The sequence below is a fragment of the Strongylocentrotus purpuratus genome, unplaced genomic scaffold (assembly GCF_000002235.5).
Source record: "Strongylocentrotus purpuratus isolate Spur 01 unplaced genomic scaffold, Spur_5.0 spur5_scaffold_21, whole genome shotgun sequence".
NCBI classification, from domain to species: Eukaryota; Metazoa; Echinodermata; class Echinoidea; order Camarodonta; family Strongylocentrotidae; genus Strongylocentrotus; species Strongylocentrotus purpuratus.
Window position 1 is genome coordinate 37921771 of NW_022145607.1, and position 9138 is coordinate 37930908.

Sequence of the window (9138 nt, forward strand, 5' to 3'; positions counted from 1 at the left end):
CACAATATTGTATCCTTCTTTCATAATGAAATTATGATAAATTTATGATGAAACATAAGACAAACAACTTCCTTACATGAACATTTACAAATATACTGAGACCATCAGGTCCGTAGATGCAAGTCGTTTTTTTCTTCTTAACAATCAAACTTAAATGCTCATGAATATCAGATAAATCTATATCAGGTATAAGTGTATAAATACCAAAAACAAAAAAAAATGAAATATGATGAAATACACATAAAAATTTCTTTAATCTATCAACGCATATCTGCACAGAATTATGTTGCATTTTTCAAAAGATACAAGGAACAGTTTTCATTGATTCCAGTAGTTTAAGATCGGTATGGTATCCCGTCTTATCCGGGAATTTGTAGAGCGCCAATATGTTATTACCTAATCAAAGGCACTGATGAGTTGGAAAAAAATACTGAATAAACCTTCCATAATTCACCTGAGAAAGACTGGGGGTAGTGGCCAGTTGCAAGCAATGTGGACTAGTCATATCGTTAGTAGATAGCCGGTCACAAGTTCCAGAGGAATACTGAGGAATACTGTTCTACAAGCTAGGTTCAGAAGCAGCAAACGATTCATCACCAAGCAGAGAAAGTACGGTGTTCGAGTGCTCTTAAGTATATTTACCCGATGATGGCAAGCTCCAGGATTACAGGGGAGGGAAAGGGGGGGGGGCGGGGGTTAGCATGTCTAAAATATACACCGGGGAAATCCATGGATTGCCTCCCACGTGAATAAAATAAGTTTGCATGCTACACCTTGTTTTACACCATGGCAGGATTAAATAAGCGGTCAATTGCGGGAGCTTGAATGAACGTTGATGAAATTGACTGATGTGACGACAAATTCGGCCGGGAAAACCTATATTATTAATCATTCATTATCTCCAATATGATTTGTTAGGCGGGAAAGTATTTAGTTTACTTACCATACTGACACCTATCTCCCGTCAGCCCTCTAGCGCAAGTACATGAGAAACGATTCTGTTGATTTGAGCATGCTCCTCCATTCATACATGGGTTAGGTGAGCATTCGTTTATATCTTGGAAAAAAGGGAATAGAAATGAAATCAGTAAAAAATTGATGCTACCCGAAAGGTTGTGTTTGTCCCTCAAAAGAATAGAACAAACAAAATCAAACTACATTCCATGTATATCACAGCAAATATAAATCGATTACTTCGTAATATTAATATTATATATGTTATTGATGTCTTTTTGATGCGAATATAAGATGCTTTCATGTCAATTATTATTTTATTGTCATACATAATGGGATATTGAAATGAGCTAATCTTGACCAGCTCTTTTTTTTACGGCTTTATTTACCAAATGTATAGTTATTTTTTATGCTGAATTACAGTGTATCCGAAGGTTTGGGTAATAAATATAATGTATGAATATTAAAGGGAATGCATTGTTATAAGTAATGGAAGACTTCACAGGAGGTTGTTAGTTAGTCCATGATCATGTTGATTTCGGACGTCATCGTACGTATCGATCTCAATTCCCTTTGCAGCATGGCAGGAACTAATAAGCGGTCAATTGCGGGAGCTTTAATGAACGTTGATGAAATTGACTGATGTGACGACGAATTCGGCCGGGAAAACCTATATTATTAATCATTCATTATCTCCAATATGATTTGTTAGGCGGGAAAATATTTAGTTTACTTACCATACTGACACCTTGATCCCGACCACCCACTAGTGCAATAACATGAGAAACGATTCGGTTGATTTGAGCATGCTCCTCCATTCATACACGGGTAAGATGAGCATTCGTCTATATCTTGGGAAAAGGGAATATAGATAAAATCATTACAAAAAATGATGCTACCAGAATATTTGTGTTTGTCCCTCAAAAGAAAAAAATACAAAATACAAAACAAAAATATGTTCCAAGTATATCATAGCAAATATAAATCGTAATATTAATATTATATATGTTATTGATGTCCTTTAAGGCCCGGTCACACAGGGAGGACGCATGGAGATCGCACGGCCAGCGCATAGAAAATTTGCAATTTGGGCCAGTGCGTTGTCGTTCGCTAGGCGTGCGTCATCAGTCGTTACTCGTTCGTCGAGCGCGCTGGACCAACGCTGGACCAGCGCTATGCATGCGTCGTCATTCGCTGTGTGCGTCGAGATTTTTTGAGCATGCTCAAAAACGTGCGCCGAGCTCGACGCATGAATATACACGCCAAAGGCACGCCAGACATGCGTTGAGCGCGCTAGACTAGCGCCAGACATGCGCGGAGCACACGCTGTGTATACGTTCTGAGTTCGCCGGCCGACGTCTAGCGAATGCCTAGCGCACACCTAGCGCATACCTCGCGCGTTTCAAACGCATGTTCAGCGAACATTAGCGTGCTGAACGCGTGCTGAACGCGTCTCTAGCGCACCTGACTTCCTTCCTGCGTGTTCCTAGCGTATACCTGGCGTGTTCTAAGCGTATACCTGGCGTGTACTTAGCGAGTATCCAAAGGGAATTTAAACGGGTTCCGCCCCACCTATTACGTAAATATTCTTAAAAAAAGAATGAAACGCCGATAATACCAAATAAACAACAACAACAACCTCGTCATCACTTCTCCACAGACCCTCATGTGTGATGACAGAGGTTATTGCTGATCTTGTCTAGAAGAAACACCTCAGAAGATGGATGGTCACGACAGGCTACGCCTACAATACGAAATTGCGGTTCTCCAACATCAGCAGAACCTCATGGAGCTGGCAATTCACCAAGTCCATGTCATCAGGAGAAGGATAAAGAGAAGAAATCAACGGAGATTCTGGGTTCGACCGTGGATCGGTAGGCGACGACAGTTCGGCCTGTATGATCAGCTTCTTGTGGAACTCCGTAACGAAGACCAGGCAGCCTTCAAGAATTTCATGCGGGTGCCCCAAGAGATGTTCGACGAACTGCTAACCAGAGTGGGCCCGAGAATCACCAAGCAGAAAACAAACTACAGAGATGCCCTTGATCCGGGCCTGAAGCTTGCCCTCACTCTTCGGCATCTTGCCTCTGGAACCAAGTATCGTTCAATGTCCTATGGTAGGAGAGTGCCTCACAACACTATATCCCTTCTCATCCCAGAAGTGTGCCAAGCCATCATCAAAGAGTACAGGGATGAGATGATGAAGTGTCCCACCACTCCTGAGGAATGGCGTGCCATATCTGACAAGTTCATGGAGAAGTGGAACTTCCCTCATTTCTGTGGTGCACTTGATGGAAAGCACGTCAACTGCAAGTGTCCTTCAAACAGTGGTTCCCTATACTACAGCTATAAAGGGTTTTACTCCATTGTCCTCATGGCTCTCGTTGATGCTGATTACCGTTTCATCTGGGCGGACATCGGTGGTATGGGATCAGCATCAGACGCTCAGATCTACAATGCCTCTGAGCTGAAGGCATGCGTTGAAGGTGGCAGTCTAGGCTTCCCTGATCCCGATCCTCTTCCTAACGATAACCAGGATATGCCCTACTTTTTTCGTTGGCGATGATGCCTTCGCTCTACGACCCACCATGATGAAGCCGTACAGCCTCCGGGGTTTGACGAGACCGGAGCGCATTTACAACCACCCGCTTTCCCGAGCCAGGAGGGTCGTCGAAAATGCCTTCGGCATCCTGGCCAACCGATTCCAAGTTCTCCTGAGCACGATGCAGCAGCAGCCCGAGACCGTCAAGCTCATTGTCACAGCATGCATGATCCTCCACAATCTTTTGAGGACTCAGTATCCAGGAATGCAAAACCAGCAGCTTGACCGTGCCTAGAACCTGGTTCGCGACTACGTCCCAGGAGCGTGGAGATCTGGCTTTAACATGCAGGACACCCAAGTAGTCTCTGGCAACAACACCTCCAGCAAGGAAGGAAAAAAGCAGAGGAACCTCATCAAACATTGGGCCAACTCCGAAGCCGGCTCAGTTCCATGGCAAGACAGGATGATCTAGACCACCCCACCTCCGCAGTTTGGAAGGATATTAAAGGATACAGAGACTGATTGAATGATATATTTTTAATAAATAAAGTAAACCTAAATGTCCTTTGAAAATTAACTACTAGTACTGTGTTGAATTCATTTAGAGAGAGATAGTTGAGTTTGGGTAAAGAGGGCACTGCACGGAACGAGTCAAAAACAAAATGTTGCAAAATGCATACAATTTGAACAGGCGCGTACGCAGGGGGGGGGGGGGGGGAGGGGTTAACCCCTCCCCCCCCCCTTTGGTATTTTTTTTTAAATAAAAAGAAAAAGAAAAATAATAATAATAAAAATTATACCAATGGCTGACCTAAACAAGTTGACCTTACACCCCCCCCCCCCAACGGAGCAAAATATCAAATTTTCAAATTTCGAGACCAAAAAAAAAATGTCCTCTTACCCCCTCTATGTGACCGGGCCTTAAAGGCCCGGTCACACAGGGAGGACGCATGGGGAACGCACGGCCAGCGCATGGGAAATTTGCAATTTTGGCTAGTGCGTTGTCATGCGCCCAACTTTTGTCGAAGCTACAGCGAGCTGACATCAAATGCATAGCGTGTTGCTAGCGCGCTAAGCGCATACAGGGCGCATACAGTGCGCATACAGACCGTACACAGAGCGCACATGATAACAACTTCCACGAATGCACAGCGTGTTGCTGGCGCGCTGGACGAATGGTCCACGCATGCACCGCGTTCTACGACGCACGGCCCCCGCATTGGAAATCGGAAAAGGCCGTGTGCCTAACTTTTGTCATGATTTTGGAAAAGCTAGCGAGCTGACACAAAATGCACAGCGTGTGGCTAGCGCGCTGTGCGTATACAGGGCGTGTGCTCCGCGTATGTCTGGCGCTGGTCTAGCGCACTCAACGCACGTCTGGCGTGCCTTTGGCGTGTACATTCATGCGTCGAGCTCCGCGCACACTTTTGAGCATGCTTAAAAAATCCCGACGCATACAGCGAATGACGACGAATGCATAGCGCTGGTCCAGCGTTGGTCCAGCGCGCTCGACGAACGAGTAACGAGTGATGACGCACGCCTAGCGAACGACAACGCACTGGCCAAAATTGCAAATTTTCCATGCGCCGGCCGTGCGTCCCCCATGCGTCCCCTTTGTGTGACCGGGCCTTTACTTTTGTCATGATTTTGGAAAAGCTAACGAGCTGACAAAAAATGCACAGCGTGTAGCTAGCGCATTCATTCATGCGTCAAGCTCCGCGCACACTTTTGAGCATGCTCAAAAAAAAACCCGACGCACACAGCGAATGACGACGAATGCATAGCGCTGGTCCAGCGTTGGTCCAGCGCGCTCGACGAACGAGTAACGAATGATGACGCACGCCTAGCGAACGACAACGCATTGGCCCAAATTGCAAATTTCCAATGCGCTGGCCGTGCGTTCCCCATGCGTCCCCTCTGTGTGACCGGTCCTTTAGATGCGAATATAAGATGCTTTCATGTCAATTATTATTTTATTGTCATACATAATGGGGTATTGTAATGGGCTAATCTTGACCAGCTCTTGCTATTTGTTAGCTCTATTTACCAAATGTATAATTATTTTTCATGCTGAATTACAGTGTATCTGTAGGTTTGGATAATAAATATAATGTATGAGTATTAAAGGGAATGCATTTGTATATTGTATTGGAGGACTTCACCGGCTGGCAAACTCTCACTATCATTTCACAATAAGGTTCGGTTATTTGTATAATCTTATTTTCCGCATGAAAAAAGGGATGTTGATATGTCATGTTAAGAGCAATACTTTATACGTAAATAATGATAATAATAATAATCATAATCATAATGATAAAACTGAAGAAGAAAAAAAGAATACAAAAGAACAAGAAGAACAAAAAGAAGAGGAAGAAGAGGAAAAAGAAGACGAAGAAGAAGACGAACAGGAATAAAGGAAGAACAAGAAGAAGGAGGAGGAGAGGAGGAAGAAGAATGCCCAATACTAATTTAAAAGGGCTGGAGGTGCTACTCAAAGTAATTCATAAAAGGGCTCCGTTCATCCAGTTCATCTTATGCACCTCCCTTTCGATATACAACCTGATATATTTCATTATAATAGTCTTCATGTATAACTTACCAAAACAATAAGGACCTGAGAACCCCGGACAACATGTAGTCTGAGACCTATAGGCCTCACGGTAACGTGTTCTACAAGAAACCAGTACAAAGAATCGTGTCAGTATGAAGAGCTCGGTTCTAAAAGGTAAAACATCCATTTTTATTAAAATTGATATTTTTGCATTAATGTACACATTCCAGTAGCCTCATACACTGACACTTCCAAAAAGCTAAATTTCCAATTTCCAAAAAAAAGGGTAAACATGGCATTTAAAATTAGTTCAGTTCCAAAAGGTACTATATCCATTTAAATCATGCACTGTAACTTGCAAACAGTATTCAAGATTTTCGGTTCCAAAAAGTACTACATCCAATTTCAGTTCCAAAAGGTACTACATCCACTAAAATAAAAATTAAAAAAATTCATGAAAATTATTTGTGCAGACTTAGATTTTTTAAATCGTGGTTTTATACTTGTATCATAATCAGCCAAAATATCATTCCAAGCTGACATTGCTAACTATGATAATTTTAAACTTTAAAATAATCGTGTTTCTCTCAGAACTTGGATTTATGGATGTGATAATACCTTTTGGAACCGAGCTCTTCCTATACCCCTTAACATCCTTGATTCGTTTCGAATTCGATTTTGATTTGTTTGTTTGTTTGTTTGTTTATTTCCATAGCAATAATCAAACGTTAGATCATATTTATCATAAATATGTCGAAATATAGCAAATAGGCCATTTCAGTAGCATTTACATAATGCCACCGTTCTTTCAAGGACATTATAAATACACACGTGTATATTAATTGTAATGGAATAAAAGTCAAATTAATAAAGTAAAAACCATAATCAAATATGAACAGTTCAAGTCTGAGGTAAATTTTCCTTATTTACTGTTTAAAAATAAAAGTGCATAACATAAAGAATATAAGAAAAAATACATTTCTGGTAACAATGATGTTTTACGTAAAATCGTACTAATTGAACATTAGTAACTTGACAATTAGTATTCACTTGTAGGTAAGATAAGTGATTTTTGTGTGGAAAACCGTGATCATGGTCGTGATAATTTTTTGTTCTTAATAAACCATTTCATTTGAATTGAAAATTACATGCCCCACATAAGAGTTAATGTAGTCAGTAATTGGGTCATAGAAAGAAAAACACACTATGAACATGACGGACAAAGAAAGAGGACAAAATGTGATACGAAACGTCAGAAATGTGGGATGGGTTTAGGTGGATGTTGTATCCACCCCCTACAAAAATAAGAAAGTCAATGAAATGCGGTGTTGAAAACAATAAAGATAGTGAGAGAGGGTAGGGAAAAAGGGGGAAAAGGAGATGTAATGGAAAATGAGTGAGTTAGAGTGTAGTAATTATAGAGAAAAGGAGAGAGAGAGAGAGAGAGAGAGTAGGTGAGTGGCAGAGAGAGTGGGAGAGAGAGATGAAGAGAGAGAGAGAAAAGTGGGGGGGGGGGGGTGGAGATGATTGGGTCCTGGTCGTTCAGTTGGAATGCGTATGGCTATATGTTTTTAACATTTTCTCTTGAAGGTCAAATAGTGGTATTGTGTGGTAGGGTACAAAACCTAACAGGCTAACAAAAAAAGAAGGAAATATCATGTTTACAATTGCAACAAAAGATTAGGATTCCTCGAGATAAGCTTGTACGGAAACCATGCTAGATTAAGATGACTGGATTATGGAAATAGTAATCAAATGAGATAGTGGTTGGTTATATACTGAGACCCCCTCATTGAAGTACAAAACTATTGTATAACTGTGTGTTTTCCGCCTGGGGAGATTATTCTTGTGCAGAGTGAACAGATATCTGTAAGAAAAAGTAAGATGTAAAACCTTAAACGGACACGTTCCTCTATTGTCTTCTGTGCATTTGTAAATATATATATATATATATATATATATATATATATACTTGACCAAGCGATTGAAGAAATGAAAACTGAAACGAGCTGAATTACGAGAGATAAAGGACAGCTATGAAAATAATGTGGAAAAGAGGCTACTACTACCACCATCATCATCACCACCGCTATCCCTACTATAAAATGACTCTTTGATTGGAAATTTTATATTTTTGAAGTATATCAGGACCAGCGATTTTCTTGAGAATTAACAAGAAAACTACAAGTAAATATCAATAAACGTTAATATAGAAAGTAACTTGCCTGTATTTCGTACAAGGAACCCAGTCAAACCAGCCGCACTGACTTACGTATCTTTGATTGTAGGCTTGACTGTAAGACACAGTAGTTTCATAGGAACTGCATCGAATAATTGAAAATGGGAAACAATCCCTTAATTGGGATTTTTTTTTGGTTAAATCAATGTATGTAAAGGTGCTCTATTTGTCATGATAATAATTATAATAATAATAATACAAATATATGATTCTTATATAGCGCACGTATCGACCTTGCAAGGCCCTCAAGGCGCACTTTATTTGTATATGCTGCGTACTGCTCTCCTCTTTAAGCACTTTTAATGTTAATACGCGAACCTTGGCCACGCGCGAACTATATGGTCACACCACCACCATACTGCATGCACTGTACGTATCGTACACCGTTTGCTAGCTGTTAATTGATGACTTGTTGATCTAAAATGACGGAAGAAGTTAAATGTTTCCGATGTGGAATATAAAGCAAATTATCACCTTTTGGTTTCAGGCGATGGCAAACTATCACTTCCTCGGCTATCTGAATGTATACGCTATCTTTCCTCAGCTTCGCTGAGGAAAGATAGCTACATCCAGAGATCGTCTCGGAAGTGATAGTTTGTCCCATCACCTTTACCAACGGTAGTTATTTGCTTAATATATATATTCATATATATGCCTTTAGCTCAACTATTAATCTTTTTTCTTTTATTACAAAATGCTTCCTGTGATTTTATGATAATTATTCAATACCAGAAATGAAAGCTAACTTCAATCTATATTACTCAAACAACAGAATTTGCTCAGCTACCACGACATCATAATCATATTCTTATTTATATGCCCCCTCCCCCGCTTTTGTTGAATTAAACTGGA